Consider the following 17,831-nt stretch of genomic DNA (forward strand, 5'->3'; position numbering starts at 1 on the left):
TAGTGATATGCTCTAGCCCACTCATAAGATAGTCGGACTAATTAGTTTTCCATAGCTACATAGGCGTAACCTCGAGCATTTATCGTTTTTTCTTCTAAACATATGAACGGTCCGTCTCTGCATAAAGTAACAAATTTAGTGTTTGAAAAGGTTTGATTATTTGAACATTTACCTTCGTGTGACCATTTTCCGCATTTGTGACATCTTTCAAGGTGCCGTGCTCTTCTTTTCGCTGCGGATTTTGATTTTCCTTTACCAAATTGAAACTTATTATTTTTGCATCTGGATTCTTTTCTTACTTCGTCCAATTTACCTCTGATTAATGATACCAATTCACTTAGAAGTGTGTCATTATTACGTTTAGTGATCAAAGCGTGTAGCATTAGACCATGGTTTAATTCACAGGAAGTCTTCATCTCGTAAAACCTAAAAAAATAAAAATTCAGAATGGGGGGAGAAGACTAGTTCTTTAAGGTCTGCTAGGGAAAGACCATTCGGGTTTCATTTTCGAGAACTACACGAAAACAAAAAATCTAACTCTAACAGAAATACATATTATCCTTAAAAGACTTGATTCTCCCCACACTTAGTTAGCTGTGGTGTTGAAATTGTGATTAACTTTATTGTCAACTTCCATCGGACTATCTATGTAATGTTTAACTCTGTGACCATTAACCTTAAATTCAATCCCATTTGAATTTATTAATTCTACTGTTCCGTATGGGAAAACTCTTTTGACTATGAATGGTCCAGACCATCTTGATTTCAATTTTCCAGGAAATAGCTTGAATCGTGAATTGAAAAGGAGAACTCTGTCTCCTTCTTTAAATTCTTTTGAACGTATGATTCTTTTATCATGCCATTTCTTCGTTCTTTCTTTATAGATTAACGAATTTTCGTATGCTTCTTGTCTTAATTCTTCTAATTCGTTTAATTGACTTAACCGTAGATGTCCAGCTTCATGTAAATCAAGATTACATGTCTTCAAAGTCCAAAATGCTTTGTGTTCAATTTCTACTGGAAGATGACATGCTTTTCCGTAAACGAGTTTAAAAGGTGTGGTTCTAATTGGAGTTTTGTAGGCTGTTCTAAAAGCCCAGAGTGCATCCTCCAATTTAATGGACCATTCCTTCGGATTTGATCCTATAGTTTTTTCTAGAATACGTTTTAAAGCTCGGTTGGTATTTTTAACTTGTCCACTTGTTTGTGGATGATAAGCAGTGGAGATTTTATGAGTTACTCCATATCTTTTGATAACTTTCTCAAGTTGATTATTACAGAAATGAGTTCCCCGATCACTTATTAAGCTTTCGGTGTTCCAAACCTTGCAAAAAGACGTTTTAAAAAGTTGACTACAACTCGTGCATCGTTAGTTGGGAGAGCTTGTGCTTCCGCCCATTTAGATACATAATCAATGGCAACGAGAATATATAGATTATTATGAGATTTTGGAAATGGACCCATAAAGTCAATACCCCAAATGTCAAATACTTCACATACTTGAATGATATTTTGTGGCATTTCATCACGTTGACTTATTTTTCCAGCCCTTTGACAAGCATCACAGGATTTGCAAAGAAGGTGTGCGTCTTTGTAAATTGTAGGCCAATAGAATCCAGCATTATAAACTTTTCTTGCTGTTAGTTGAGGCCCATAATGCCCTCCTGTTGGTCCTGTGTGACAATGGTTTAAAATTTTACTAGCTTCATTTCCGAATACACATCGGCGTATTATTCCATCGGGACAACTTTTAAACAAATGTGGATCTTCCCAGAAATAGTGTTTTATATCACTAAAGAATTTCTTTCGTTTTTGGTACGATAATCCTTTTTCAAGGAATCCACATACTAAGTAGTTTGCATAGTCTGCAAACCATGAAATTTCATTATAATCTATCTTCAATAGATATTCATCAGAAAAGTTGTCTTGTATGGCCGATTCATTTAGAACTTCTAATTCGGGATTTTCAAGACGAGAAAGATGATCAGCTGCGAGATTTTCTGCTCCTCTTTTATCTCGGATTTCAATATAGAACTCTTGTAAGAGTAAGATCCAACGGATTAATCTTGGTTTAGCATCTTATTTCGAAAATAGGTATCTAAGAGCAGAATGGTCAGTATACACCACCGTTTTAGCTAGAACGAGATATGATCGAAATTTGTTGAAAGCAAAGACAATAGCAAGGAGTTCTTTTTCAGTAGTTGTATAATTTGTTTGTGCTCCTTGTAACGTCTTACTAGCATAATATATAGGTTGAAATCATTTTTCAATCCTTTGTCCTAAAACGGCTCCCATTGCAAAATCACTTGCATCGCACATTAGTTCAAATGGTAGATTCCAATTTGGAGTTATCATGATCGGCGCATTAGTGAGTTTTTCTTTAAGAATATTAAAAGATTTGATGCATTCATCTGAAAAGATGAATGGAGCATCCTTTTCTAGGAGTTTATTCATAGGAGTGGCAATTTTAGAAAAATCTTTTATGAAACGTCGGTAAAAACCCGCATGCCCTAGAAAACTCCTAACTCCTCTAACATTGGTAGGATGTGGAAGTTTAGCAATTGCATCTACTTTAGCTCTATTCACTTCAATTCCTTCCTTTGAAATTTTATGTCCAAGAACGATGCCTTCTTTAACCATGAAATGGCATTTCTCCCAATTAAGTACTAGATTTGATTGTTCACATCTAATAAGCATTCGTTCAAGATTAACTAGACATGATTCAAATGTATCACCGAAGACTGAAAAGTCATCCATGAAAACTTCCATGCATTCTTCTATCATGTCATGAAAAATCGCCATCATGCACCTTTGAAAGGTTGCAGGGGCGTTGCAAAGTCCAAATGGCATGCGTTTGTAAGCAAAAGTACCATAAGGGCACGTGAACGTGGTTTTTTATTAGTCCTCGGGTGCTATTGGAATTTGAAAATATCCAGAAAAACCATCAAGAAAACAATAGTAACTATTTCCGGCTAATCTTTCCAACATTTGATCAATGAAAGGTAAGGGAAAGTTATCTTTTCTGGTGGCGTCATTTAATTTTCTATAATCAATATAAACACGCCATCCTATTACAGTCCTAGTAGGAATAAGCTCATTTTTCTCATTTGTAATGACAGTCATGCCACCCATCTTAGGCACGCATTGAACTGGGCTTACCCATGGACTATCAGAAATTGGATAAATTAAACCTGCATCTAGCAGTTTAATAATTTCTTTCTTCACAACATCTTGCATATTAGGATTTAGTCTTCGTTGGCGTTGCACATACGTTTTATGACCTTCTTCCATAAGGATTTTATGTGTGCAATACGAAGGACTTATTCCTTTAATATCATGAATTTTCCATGCAATAGCTGGTTTATGAGCTTTTAACACAGAAATAAGTTGAGATTTTTCATTTTCAGTAAGAGAAGACGATATTATTACAGGTAATTCAGATTCACCATGTAAATAAGCATATTCCAAATGGTTTGGAAGTGGCTTTAACTCTAATGTCGGTGGTTCTTCTATCGATGATTTATATCGATATATGTCTTCTTCTTTTAGCATTTGAATTTCTTCTGTTGTTGGTTTATATCCATTAGCCATAAGTGTAGCTAACATTTCAGTTTCATCAATTGGTTCAGTTCCTTCTCCTAAAGAACATTCTTCTGTTCCTTGTAATTCTGGAAATTCTTCTAACAATTCTGCATGTGATTCTATAGTTTGAATATAATAACATGTATCATCTGCAGATTGCAGTTGTTGCATTGCTCTATCAACTGAAAAGGTAACACTCTCGTCCTCTATACTTAGGGTCAATTTCTTACCGAACACGTTTATCATTGCTTTAGCCGTGTTTAAGAATGGTCTTCCTAATATGAGAGGAACTTGAGAATCTTCTTTCATGTCCAGAACAACAAAATCTACTGGAAATACTAAAGTACCAACTTTAACTAGCATGTTCTCCATTATCCCTCTAGGATATTTTACTGATCTATCAGCTAGTTGTATGCTTATTCGTATTGGTTTCAATTCTCTAAGGTCTAGTTTAGTGTATAGTGAATACGGCATTAAATTTATACTAGCACCTAAGTCTGCCAATGCTTCTATTGAACTAAGACTACCCAGAAAACATGGAATTGTAAAACTTCCTGGATCTGATAGTTTTTCTGGTATCTTATTCAACAGCACTGCTGAACAATTAGCATTCATAGTAACAGCCGAGAGTTCTTCCATTTTCTTTCTATTTGAGATTAGATCTTTCAGAAATTTAGCATATCTAGGCATTCCTGAAATTACATCAATAAAAGGAAGATTTACATTTATCTGTTTAAACATATCCAAGAATTTGGATTGCTCGGCTTCAAGTCTCTCTTTTCTCATTTTACTCGGGTAAGGAAGTGGTGGTTGGTATGGTTTAACATAAGGTTTAGCTTTAACTGTGTTATCTTCATTAACCTTTTCAACTACCGGTTCTTTTTCCTTATCTTGTTCAGGTTGTGGTTCTTGTGGAGTAGGAATAGCTTCATCAGAAATTACAGGTATTTCAGGTGGTTTAAGTGTAATACCACTTCTTGTGGTAATGGCTTTAGCTGTTTCATTTTGGGGGTTAGCATTTGTATCATTAGGTAAACTTCCCGGTTTTCTTTCACCTATTAACCTTGCTAGGTTGCTCACTTCTTGTTCCAGATTTTGAATAGAAGTTTGTTGATTTCTAAATGCTTGAGCATTTTGTTCATTGGTTTGTTTCTGAGATGTGAAAAACTGTGCTTGAGATTCAACTAGCTTTGTCATCATATCTTCTAAATTTGGCTTTTTATCATCGGTTTGTGGTGGTTTGTTTTGAAAATTAGGTCTTTGCTGATTGTAAGTATTATTAGATACTTGTTGATTGCTAGGACTTTGTTGGTTGTTGTATGGAACATTTCGATTATAATTCTGGTTTTGATTGTAAATTGGTCTTGGCGGTTGATAATTATTCTGATAATTATTTTCAGGCCTTTGGTTTATGTATGAAACATTCTCTCTTTGTTCCATTGTTAGTTCAATACTGAGACAATCTTTTGTCAAATGTGGTCCTCCACACTGCTCACAACTAATTCGTATTGAGTATATATCCTTAGTCATCTTTTCCATTCGTCTCTCGACAGCATCTATCTTTGCGAAAATGGAATCTAAGTCATGGCTAGAATCGGCTCTAGCTGCTTTAGATGATCTAACGATATCTTTTTCTTTGTGCCACTCATGTGAGTGGGAAGCAGTGTTATCAATAATTTTGTAAGCATCAGTTTCTGTTTTCTTCATAATAGAACCACCAGCTGCTATGTCTATGTCTTTCCTTGTAGTGATGTCGTATCCTTGGTAGAATATTTGTACTATTTGACAAGTGTCTAAACCATGTTGCGGACATCCTCTCAATAACTTTCCAAATCTTGTCCATGCCTCATATAGAGTTTCATTTGGCTTCTGTGTGAATGTAACAATTTCTCCTTGAAGTCTTACGGCTTTAGATGCCGAAAAGAATTGTTTAAGAAATTTTTCAACTAAAACGTCCCATGTATCAATCGCCCCTTCAGGTAACGATTCCAACCAATCTTTGGCTTCTCCCTTTAAAGTCCAGGGAAATAACATGAGATATATCTGTTCATCTTCAACTTCTCTTATTTTAAATAGAGTGCAGATCCTATTAAAGGTACGAAGATGTTTATTTGGATCTTCCTTCGGCGTACCACTAAATTGGCATTGATTAGTCACCATGTGTAGAATTTGTCCTTTGATTTCATAATCTGGCGCATTAATGTCTGGATGAGTAATTGCGTGACCTTGGCCAGTGCGTTTAGCTCTCATTCGGTCTTCCATACTTAAAGGTTCCAGATTTTCCATGATTGAATTTGTTGAATCTGAATCACTAGAGGATTCTGATTTAATGGTTGGTTCCTCAACAATCTCTGTTTGAATGATTGGTGGTTCCGGAGGAAAAATTAGTGGTTCAGGATCTATGAATCATCCCTGAATATTCTCCGGATTCTCAATTGTGAGGTCGGGTTCAAAAATGGATTATCGGAAATTTGAATTGGAGTACTTGGTCGACTGGATGACGATTCTAAAGAAAAATCAACCGCGACAATATTTGCTAGATGTCTTGATCGAGTTACAGGTGGTGAACGTACAAAAGGTGGTGAACGTTTTGCTCGGTGCATTCACTGAATATCCTATTAGTTTTTTAAAAAGAAAGAAAAATTATATAAGTTATCCAATTAATAGACTTTTCTGATTTTGCCCACGTTTCGAATAGCCAAAAGATGCAGCAGAGGGGCAGGATTCGTTTGGTCTCAATATAATTGAGTACTGTTTGGCTCCAATAATTCGGTCCACGTACAAATCCAACTATTACTACGAACTAGAAAATTTTGATGTCTATCAATTTAACCACTTAAAATAAATTTTCGTAATTTTAAGAAATTTTAGAAAAGAAATAGAATAAAAATCTACGTCCTAAAACTAGAATTGTGAGAAATAAGAAAGAAAAAGAGCGCGTCGGTATTAAAATTGGAGAAATAAGAAAGAAAAAGAGTGACTTATAAAATTTTTAAAACACTCGACTAACCCAACCTTATTATTATTACTAACTTAAAATTAAAATTGCAAATTGAGATTACTAATTGGAGTGATAATTGATACAAAGGTAAAAGGCGTCGAAAAATAAAAATAAGAAAGTAGCGCGTTGAAACTTAAAAAGGAACTAAAAACTTAAAAATTAAAAGTTGTGTCTAAAAATATTAAAGCTTAAAAGAAATACTATATCTCAAATGGCAATAACTTAAAAAGGTACTAAAACTTAAAAAAGGCGTCGCAAAATTTTAAAGCACCTAAATCTTAGTCTAGAGAAAAAGCACTTAAGGGATTTTACGACAAAGCCTAAAAATCTAGAAATAAAAATAACTATGGCAAAAACTATGGATTAAAACTAAAAACGAGCGAAAAATACAAATATTACGCTAAAACGAATAAAAAAAGAGACAAAATATAAAAATATACTAAAAGTTGTAAAAAGTACAATTTTTATAAAAATATTATTTTTATATTATTTATTTTATAAAATTATTAATTTTATAAATTATTTAAACTATTTAAACTAAATAATACAAAATAATAATAAAAACTAAATTATATAATAATAATAATAATAATACCCTAATTAGGGTTTAATTAATAATAATAATAATATATACTCCGTAATTAATGCTGTTTTAGGGTTGACTGTGGCCTGTCAGAAGACCTCCGCGAGTGCGGATAGTCCCAGTTCAAAACCTTCGCGAGTCGCGGAGGGTTCAATTTCAGCTGAGAAAGGGGTCGATTTTTACAGGTTCAGTTATTTTTTTATTATGCTATAAATATAAAATATATATATAAATATAAATAAATATTTATATAAAACAATAAAATACTTATATTTAAACTCAAAAATAAAAATACTTTTTAACTTTCTATATTTTTTTAACAAACACTTTTTGTATTTTTATATTTTTTATATTTTTTTTTTTAAAAACTTATATTTTTACTTGAAAGACTTAATAAAAACTTTTACAAAATTATATTATTATTATTATTTTTTATATCATTAGCGTTGCGCTTTCGGCGTTTAACTTCCCCGGCAGCGGCGCCAAAAATACTTGATGTGCTGCGAGGTGTATATGAAATAGCTTTATTTTTACTAGGAAAAACTATTAAATACGATACAATTTTACACAAGATATTTATTTATTTATAGAATGGATATACCAAAACCTTGCTACAACACTTATAGGCAGTGTACCTAATCGTACAGTGGTGTAGTTTTTAGTAAGTCTGGTTCGTTCCACAGAGAATCTTTGAAACAAAGCTTAACGCTATATTAGTTTTAATTTATAAAAATACAAATATATATAAGTAATATTATTATTATAAAGGGGGGTTTTTACCGTTTAATGACCGGTTTGTCGATTTTTAAAACTTTAGTCGCAGTTAAAACCTAATGTAAAATATTAAATAAATAAAAGACTTAATTTAAAGCGTAAAGTAAATAACGATAATGAAATTGCAATAAATAAAAGTGCGATAAAATAAAATTACGATAATTAAAAAGTGCGATAATTAAAAGTGCAATTAAATACAATGACAATAAATAAAAGTGCGATAATTAGAAGTGCAATTAAATATGAAAATAAAGGAATTATGCTTATTTAAACTTCCGTAATCATGATGTTTGATGTGTTGATTATAGTTTATTCCCATGGGTTAATTGTCTTTTGTCCTGGATTATTTAATATGTCCGTCTGGTTTTTGTCCATAACAGTCCATCAGTCATAAATATAAAGTGCGAGTGTCCTCGTCAAATTATCCTTATACCCGAAGTCAAATATTCCAACTAATCGGGGACTTAAACTGTAACAAGGTCTTAATACTTTGTTTAATAATTACACAAGGTTATCGACTACGTGTAACCCAAGGTTTTAATACTTTGTTATCAATTATGCCAAGTGTCCTTGTACATAATTTCACCGCTGTTTTAATAATTCTAGTGACTATTAATCCATTCCCGTGTCCGGTTAAATGAATGATTATTCGTACATATAAATATCCCGCCCATCGTGTCCGATCGAGTGTATATGGTTATTTATAGGTACGTCCAATTGTAAATCTTTATATTAAAATTAACAAACTATCATTTAGTTAAACAAATATAAAGCCCATTAATAGCCCATAGTCTAATTTCCACAAGTGTCGTTCTTTTGTCCAAACCCTAATTATGGTACAAAGCCCAATTCTCCAATTTTAGTAATTAGCCCAACATCATGATTACTTCGGTATTAAATAAGCATAATAATAACTTAGCTACGAGACATTAAATTAAAAAGGTTGAACATAACTTACAATGATTAAAAATAGTGTAGCGTTACACGGACAGAATTTCGACTTACACCCTTACAATATTCGCTAGCATACCCTTATTATTAGAAATTAAAATTAAAATTAAAATTATAATATAAATATATATACATATACGTTGATGAATGAAGAGAAAAAGGTGTTTAAAATTCGGCCGAATGCTCGGCCTTTTAAAGGTTGATTTCTGACTTTTTAGGCTCCGCGAGTGCGGCCTTTTTGGTCTTCAAAGCTCCGCGAGTGCGGAGCTGTGGATTCCAGCTCACACAAGTTTGGCTCCTAGCTTGCCGACGGATTATATAATATAATATAATATATATATATATTAATTTTAAGAATTAATTATATATTATATTATATTCATGTGCATAGTTGACTTGTAATTTTTAGTCCGTTGCGTCGAGCGTTGAGAGATGACTCTGGTCCTGGTTCCGGATTTTCGAACGTCCAAGCGTACAATTTAATATCTTGTATTTTGTGTTTCGAATCTTGTACTCTTGTAATTTTGAGACGTTTCTCATCAATAATTGGAACCACTTTGATTGTATTTTGTACTTTTGAGCTTTTTGGTCGTTTGCGTTTTCAATTCGTCGAATCTGTCTTTTGTCTTCACCTTTTATTATTTAAACGAATATTACTTGTAAATAGGACAACTGCAACTAAAAGCTTGTCTTTCTTGAGGAATAATGCTATGAAATATATGTTCGTTTTTAGCATTATCAGTAGGAAACATTCTCACGTTGTTCCATCGTTTGCTCAATGTGACAATCTTTCATTAAGTGTGGTCCACCGCATTGCTCACAACTGATTCGTATTGCGTGAATATCTTTATTCATCTTTTCCATTCGTCTTTCAAAAGCATCTATTTTTGCGGAAACAGAATCAAAGTCATGGCTAGAATCGGCTCTAGCCACTTTAGATGAACGAAAAATATCTTTTTCCTGATGCCACTCATGCGAGTGGGAGGCTGTATTATCAATAATTTTGTGAGCTTCAGTTGCGGTTTTCTTCATAATGGAACCACCAGTTGCTGTGTCAATGTCTTTTCGTGTAGCAACGTCGGCACCTTGGTAGAATATTTGTACTATTTGATAAGTGTCTAAACCGTGTTGAGGACATCCTCTCAACAACTTTCCGAATCTTGTCCACGCCTCATATAATGTTTCATTTGGCTTCTGCGTGAATGTAACAATTTCTCCTTGAAGTCTCACGGCTATTTCTCCTTGAAGTCTCACGGCTTTAGATGCCGGAAAGAATCTTTTAAGAAATTTCTCAACTAAAACATCCCATGTGTCAATCGCTCCTTCAGGTAACGATTCTAACCAATCTTTGGCTTCTCCCTTTAAAGTCCAGGGAAATAACATGAGATAGATCTGTTCATCCTCAAATTCTCTAATTTTGAATAGAGTACAGATCCTATTAAAGGTTCGAAGATGTTCGTTTGGATCTTCTTTTGGCGTACCACTATATTGCCATTGATTAGTTACCATGTGTAGGATTTGTCCTTTGATTTCATAATCTGGCGCATTAATGTCTGGCTTAATAATGGCGTGACCTTGGCCAGTGTGTTTAGCCCTCATTCGGTCTTCCATACTTAGAGGTTCCGGATTTTTCATGATTGAATTTGTTGAATCTGAATCACTAGAGGATTCTGACTTAATGGTTTCTTCCTCGACAATCTCTGGATGAGTAATCTGTGGTTCAAGAGGAATGATTAGTGGTTCAGGATCTCTAAATTGTCCTTGAATATCCTCCGGGTTCTCAATTGTGAGGTCGGGTTCAAAAAAATGGATTATCGGAAATTTGAATTGGAATACTTGGTCGACTTGATGATGATTCTAAAGAAAAATCAACGGCGACAATATTGGCTAGATGTCTTGATCGAGTTACAGGTGGTGAACGTATGAAAGGTGGTGAACGTTTTGCTCGGTGCATTCACTGAATATCATATTAGTTATAAAAGATAAAAAATTATATAAGCTATCAAGTTAATAGACTTTTCTGATTTTACCCACGTTTCGAATAGCCAATAGATGCAGCATGTAGCCAGGACCCTTTAAATCGGAAGCCCACAACTCGCCACTAACAAATCCAACTATTACTACGAACTAGAAAATTTTGGATGTCTATCAATTTAACCGCTTAAAATAATTTTTCTCGTCGAAGTTTTAAGAAGATAAAGAAAATTCTATGTCCTAAAAACTAGAGCGTATAAATGAGAAAGAAAAAGAGTGCGTCGAAAAACGTCGAAAAATAAAAATAAGAAAGAAAAACTTCGAAACTTAAAATTCTAAAAACTAAATCTAAAAAGTTGCGCCTAAAGGTATTAAGGTTTAAAAGAAATTCTATTTCGAAAACGGCGATAACTTAATTAGGCACTAAAATCTAAAACTGCGTCGCAAAATTCTAAAGCGCCTAAATTCTAAATTTAAAGAAAAAGCACTTAAGGGATTTTACGGCAAAGTCTAAAAATCTAGAAATAAAAATAACTACGGCAAAAACTAATCTTAAAACTAATTACGAACGATAAATATACAAATTACGATTTAAACGATTAAAAAGTACAAATTATAACTAAAATGATAAAAATACAAATTTTATAAAAATATTATTTTTATATTATATTTTATAAAAATATAATCCATATATATAAATAATAAATACAAAAACTTAAAATACAAATTTAAAAACTAAAACTAAATATTATTAAATATAAACCCTAATTAACTTAAATAATAATAATTATATTTAACCTACAGCGTAATTAATGCGATACTAGGTTCAACCTGTCAGACTTATCATGCGACCGCATGATTTTTGAGCGTTGGGGTCATGCGATCGCATGGCCCAGGAATTCCAGAACTGATTCGGGCTGGTACCAGTTTCGGCCCAAATTTAATTTTAATTTTTTTTATTTGATTTTATCAATTTTCAAAATATTACAAAATATTTACATAATTTAAAATAAACTTATATTTTAAATCTAAAAATAAAAGTACTTGTTAATATTATATATAAAATCTTAAAAATATATATATTTTTTTTTCTTTTTAAGTTTTTTTTAACACTTATAATAAATAACAAAATATTTTTACGAAATAATACATAATATATTTTTACAAAAATATAGTTTTTCACCGAGTCTCCGGCAGCGGCGCCAAAAACTTGATGTGTGCGAGGGTGTATACGAAATACTATTAATTTTATTACGAAATACTATTAAATACGATACAATTTTACACAAGTGTTATTATTTATTTATTGAATGGAATATACCTAAACATTGCTACAACACTTATAGGCAGTGTACATAATCGTAGAGTAGTGTAGTTTTTAGTAAGTCAGGTTCGTTCCACAGGGAGACGGCTTATTGCGTACACTATATTTTTAAACAATTATATTTGTATAAATATATATATATATATATATATATATTAGTAATATAGTAGTATTATTATTATTATAAAAGGGGGGTTTTACCGTTTAATGACCGGTTTGTCGATTTTAAATAAAGCGTAAAGATAAATGACGATAATATAAATCACATAATTTAAATTGCGATAAAGTAAATTGCAGTAATTAAAATGACATTAAATAAAGGTACGATGAAATATGAAATAAAAGTATTATGCTTATTTAAACTTCCGTAATCATGATGTTTGACGTTTTGATTTTAATTAATTGTATCTGGGTTAATTGTCCTTTGTCCTGGTTTATTTGATACCTATCTGGTTTTTGTCCATAATAGTCCATCGGTCATAATTATAAAATGCTCGTCAAATTAACCTTATTCCCGAAGTCAAATATTCCAACTAATTAGGGATTCGAACTGTAACAAGGTTTTAATACTTTGTTAATAATTACACCAGGTTATCGACTGCGTGTAATCCAAGGTTTTAATACTTTGTTAACAATTACACCAATTATCCTTGTATGTAATCCACCCCTGTTTTAATGAGATATGAATATTAATTTACACACTTGATCAGAATGAATAATCAATTACCCAACCCAAATAATTAATTAAATGATCGTAAAAGATGTAGTATAAACGTCACTAAATAGGACATACATAATCATTTTAATAATTATTAGATTAACTAATTTGAAGATAAGTTCGACAAGTTCCAATGAGTTGTTGCTCAATTAGACAATACCCCCTATCTATTAATAGTCATAGTCCAATGTCCACAAGTGTCAGTCATTTGTCCAAACCCAAATTATGGTACAAAATCCAATAACCCCATCATAATATTTAGTTTAACATCGTGATTACTTCGGCTCAAATAAGCATAAAAATAACTTAGTTACGAGACATTAATTTAAAAAGGAAGAACATAGATTACAGTGTTGATTAATCGCGTAGCGTTACACGGACAGAGTTCCGACTTTAAAACCCGTAAAATATTTCTTAAAATAATCCAACTAAACCATAACTTTATTATTAAAATTAACTTAAATTAAAATTATAATATAAATATATATTACATTGATGAAGGAAAAGAAAAAGATGTAGGTGCCTGTTTTTCGTTCGACGGAAGCCTGGCTTTTATAGGCAAAATTTCTGATCCTGAACCCCATGCGATCGCATGGGGTTTTAGTGCAAATCTCATGCACTCGCATGGGCTCATGCACTCGCATGGGTTTTATGCCTATTTCTCATGCACTCGCATGGACAGGATGGCCAGCTCAATTCTTGATTAAAACGTGGGTTGCTGATATATTTTAATATATAATATAATATATATAATTTTATATAATTATATATATATATTATATTATATTCTTGTGCATAGTTGACTTGTAATTTTAGTCTCGTTGACTCGCGCGTTGATGCTCGGTTTATGTCTCGGTTCTGGATTTTCGAACGTCCTTTCGTACGCTTAGATATCTTGTACTTTGCGTTTCGCGGCTTGTACTCTTGTAATTTTTAGACGTTTCTCATCAATAAATTGAACCACTTGAATTATATCTTGTACATTTGAGCTTTTTGGTCATTTGCGTCTTCAAATCGTCATTTTCTTCTTTTGTCTTCGCACTTATTTATTTAAACGAATATTACATAAAAATAGAACAACTGCAATTAAAAACTTTACATATTAGATGGATATTGATACTAAATATATGTTCATTTAGAGCACTATCAGTCCTTCATCAAATACAAACGGACCTTGATCTTCCAATAACACGACCTGGTAGAAATTCGGTACCAAATCAGTCCATAAACCTAAGTCAGAAAGCCCTCAACATGAGATAGGTCTGTAATCTCTTCGATCTACACGTCAATTTTGCCACTGCTAGTTGAGTTGCATACAACTTTAACTCTATTATTAATATGTCCAGCTAATGATTACCAAAAGTCTAAAGAAACCCATCAACTCATCAAAACTATTCGCAATTCATACATAAAGGACATTTTTGATGAAAAAAGGGGGCATATTTATGGAGTATAATTTTTACGGCGGTTGGAGTTACTGACGGATCCGAACGCGATGTTCGAACCCAACCGCCCAATCAATTCCCTGGTACGAACAATTAAAGTCTCACCATCCCTTAGAGAAAACCCCTACAACGATTCATACGGGCATTGCGTGTGGTAAAACCCTTCGGGTGAGCTCAAACACATAGACGTTCGAAAACGTCCGAGGCCATGAAATGAGCGAGTAACCATAAGGAAAAGATTTTTACAGCACCTGGAGTCTAAACAACCAAAAGTTTGGAGAATTCTGTTCGATCCCCACTTATTGCGTTGTCACATTGTGAATGTGTATTAAACGATTACTACTTTTATATCACACTCATCTGTTTCGTAATGTAAAAAGGCCTTTGAACTTTTCTGATTCGTTGCGAATTTTTGTTATAGAAATGCCAATACTCTGTGATGGATATTAACAACGCATCCAACTATGTCCTTGTTAAAGCTATGTTTTCGTATTGCACAACAAGAATATTATTCAACATCATTAAGCCATAATTTGAAAGGTCTCTGCACACGATAGACTAATGTAGTAGAAATGTTGATTTTCATAAGATGTTTGGCAACTTTCACGTTCAACATTACAGTGTTTCAGAGGCGAAGCCAGAAATTCACGATAAGGGAGGCTCGATTTTTTTAATAAACTGTAACTTGTAACAAAGGAGCGTGGTCACGTCTTTTGAACGATACTATCGATAAATATTGTATGTTACTGAATAAAAGAGACAAAGTCATAACAATTACGGAATATTTCCCTAACAATAAATCATATGAAACTAATATAATTTAACTAAACTTACTAAATAATAATGGTTAAACTTGGATTGTTGAGGGTGCTGAGCACCACTCAGTCTCGCTTTGTCTCTGCCACTGCATTGTTTGTTTTGTTGGGAAAAAAAAAGCTCTTTTTGAAAAGTATGTTTTTCTTTTTAACTTTTGTGGTTCTCAGTTACTCCAAAGTCTTGTAAATGATAATAAGACAACAGGTTAGCCTCCTATGCTGAGCGGATAAATTTTCATAAATAATTAGTATATAACTCATTGCCAACAATGTTACTCATTAGAATTAAATTAAAAATTATTTACTTTCTAAATAAAAATGAAGTATCAAAGCATACTTTACTAAGCTTTAAAAATAAGGATTAAAGTCACAAATTGTCTATATACTTACTCAAATGTTCCGATGTCGCCTATAAACCCATTTGTGTCTCACTGTCGTCTACAAACTTTTAAAAAGTGTACTCATGTTAACAAAAGGTGACCAGTAACACGTACTACGGGTTAAATCAATTATGTGGCATTTCTCTTATTTATTTAAAAGGTGACCTGGAAATATTCACCATCACGTTCACCTCCACCTTCACATAATCACCTTCACCATCACACTCCGCCATCCCTTCCACAACATCCACCACCTCCTGCCACCTACCTTCACCACCGCCGAAAACCTGCAACTTCAACCACAACCATCTTTGTGTGTAAACGTGAGGTGATTTGGCCTTTAGAACAACTCAACGAGTTTTAGATCCAATTGAGTTAAGTTTCTGAATCCTTATCACTTACTTGAGCTTCGTGAATCGTTATATCATATGGAGATTCATCACATAGGTCATGATCTTCAAGTCAAACATTTGAGCTTCTCGGTCAACGTTTTGATTCAAATGATACTTGATGTTTCTGCTTCATCTATTAATCAACGAGTGTTTGTGGAAGGATTTAGGACACTTTTCATGTAGAGATCTAGGCTTGAAAATAAATAATTTGATGATTCAAATTTTGAGTTCTTCATCAGCTTCGAGCTACTTTCTGATCCTGTTCTTAATTTGAGTTTGATACTATTGGTGTTTTGAATTGATTCTAACATGTTCCTGCATCATCGAATAACATATTTTGATAGGACTCAATAATAAAAACATCATCAAAACTCAGATTCAATGAAGAACGGTCATGGCGGTTTCATATGCACATGAAAATTCGAATTCATGATTTAGGTCACTTCAGGTGATGATGTTAACTTGAATGTTGCCCGAAATTATTTTTTGAATGCTCAACTATCAATTAAAAAACCTGTAACTCACTAATTTGTCTCAATTGATTCGTTGACCAAATGAAATCGAGCTTTGACCTTAAGATTTAGGTTGTAGTGATGAATCTCATTCTAATTTTGTGATTTTTAAAGCTCAAATATGTGATTGGAAACCGAAATTTGTTATCAATTTGTTAGATCTATAAATATGTATCCTGTTAATGCAAAGCATGTGGAGATGGCGATGATGCTGGCCGGAGGAGATGGTGTTGATGGTGACTGAAGGAGATGGTGGTGACTGGTATTGGATGTGACGGAGGAGATGGTGTTGATGGTATATGTATATGGTGTTCACGAATTTTGGATTATGTATATGTATAAATTTATATATATATAAAGATTAATTTAAAATATATGTGGCATGTCAAGTAAGCTCCAAATCGGCATACATGTAATCAACCATTTGAGTTGACGTTAAAAAAAGGAATTTTGTTTATATTAGTACATTTTTATAAGTTTGTAGACGACAGTAGGACGCGAATGGGTATATGAACGACATCAGGACATTTGTGTAAGTATATAGCCAATTTGTAACTTTAACCATAAAAATAAAAGTTACATCGCCTTTATATAAATGATACAAAAAAAAAAGGATTCTTTGTTGAAAACTTATGTTTAAAGATGTATCAAACATATTTGATTTGCATGTTTTGTCGCCTATAATTTTTGACTAAAGAATACATCCTTAGAGTTTGTAAGATAAAAAAAACACACAATTTTTTTATCAAAGAATATACTCATAGTTTGTAAAAAAAATGGTAAAGGTTAACAGTGAAATGGGGCCAATCGGAGTGAGAATCAGTGTTGTCACAGAAGTAGTATAATAATATAATATCGTTACTTTGTGGAAATTGAGAATTGATATATCCAACATAAAAATTACTACATCCACCACAAACTGTGCATTATGTATTTGTACTGTACAACTATATAATGCACTTTTGTGGTGGATGAAGTAATTTTCATGTTGGATATATCGCTCGCCAATTTTAAACAGTTTCAAGTCAATAATAAAAGTCAACAAGTATTTCCACTTATTGGCGCACTGTTTATAGCAGGGAGGCAATCACAATGGGCTGTCATTGTTTATACGTTGTGAGCACATTTGTTATTTGCATATATTTTGGTTGACTTTGATTTTTAATTCCAAGGTGATGGCTTCTCAATGTCCCATGGAGTTTTTGGATCCCCGCAGGAGCCAAACAATGTTTTTCCTTCTTGTTCTTAAGCTGTAAATTGATGATAGAATATCATATATACAATATTTACTTTTCATTTATACGATATATATAAAGTATACAAGAGTTGAGTTGTTTTATATTGATATCCTCAAAACTAAATAAGTAACATGAAATAAGA

The 17,831-nt window shown here is 32.7% G+C and overlaps 2 non-coding genes across 2 annotated transcripts; both read left to right on the plus strand.

Moving 5' to 3' along the window:
• The first annotated feature begins 5,377 nt into the window (after positions 1-5,377).
• On the plus strand, positions 5,378-5,484 carry LOC139865174 (small nucleolar RNA R71). The gene has a single exon (XR_011764696.1). It is a non-coding gene; the product is annotated as a small nucleolar RNA R71 (small nucleolar RNA).
• A 4,527-nt stretch (positions 5,485-10,011) lies between these two features.
• Positions 10,012-10,118, plus strand: LOC139865087 (small nucleolar RNA R71). Its single transcript, XR_011764616.1, has one exon. It is a non-coding gene; the product is annotated as a small nucleolar RNA R71 (small nucleolar RNA).
• The last annotated feature ends 7,713 nt before the right edge of the window (positions 10,119-17,831 follow it).

Source organism: Rutidosis leptorrhynchoides, chromosome 8 (assembly GCF_046630445.1).
Source record: "Rutidosis leptorrhynchoides isolate AG116_Rl617_1_P2 chromosome 8, CSIRO_AGI_Rlap_v1, whole genome shotgun sequence".
NCBI lineage: Eukaryota > Viridiplantae > Streptophyta > Magnoliopsida > Asterales > Asteraceae > Rutidosis > Rutidosis leptorrhynchoides.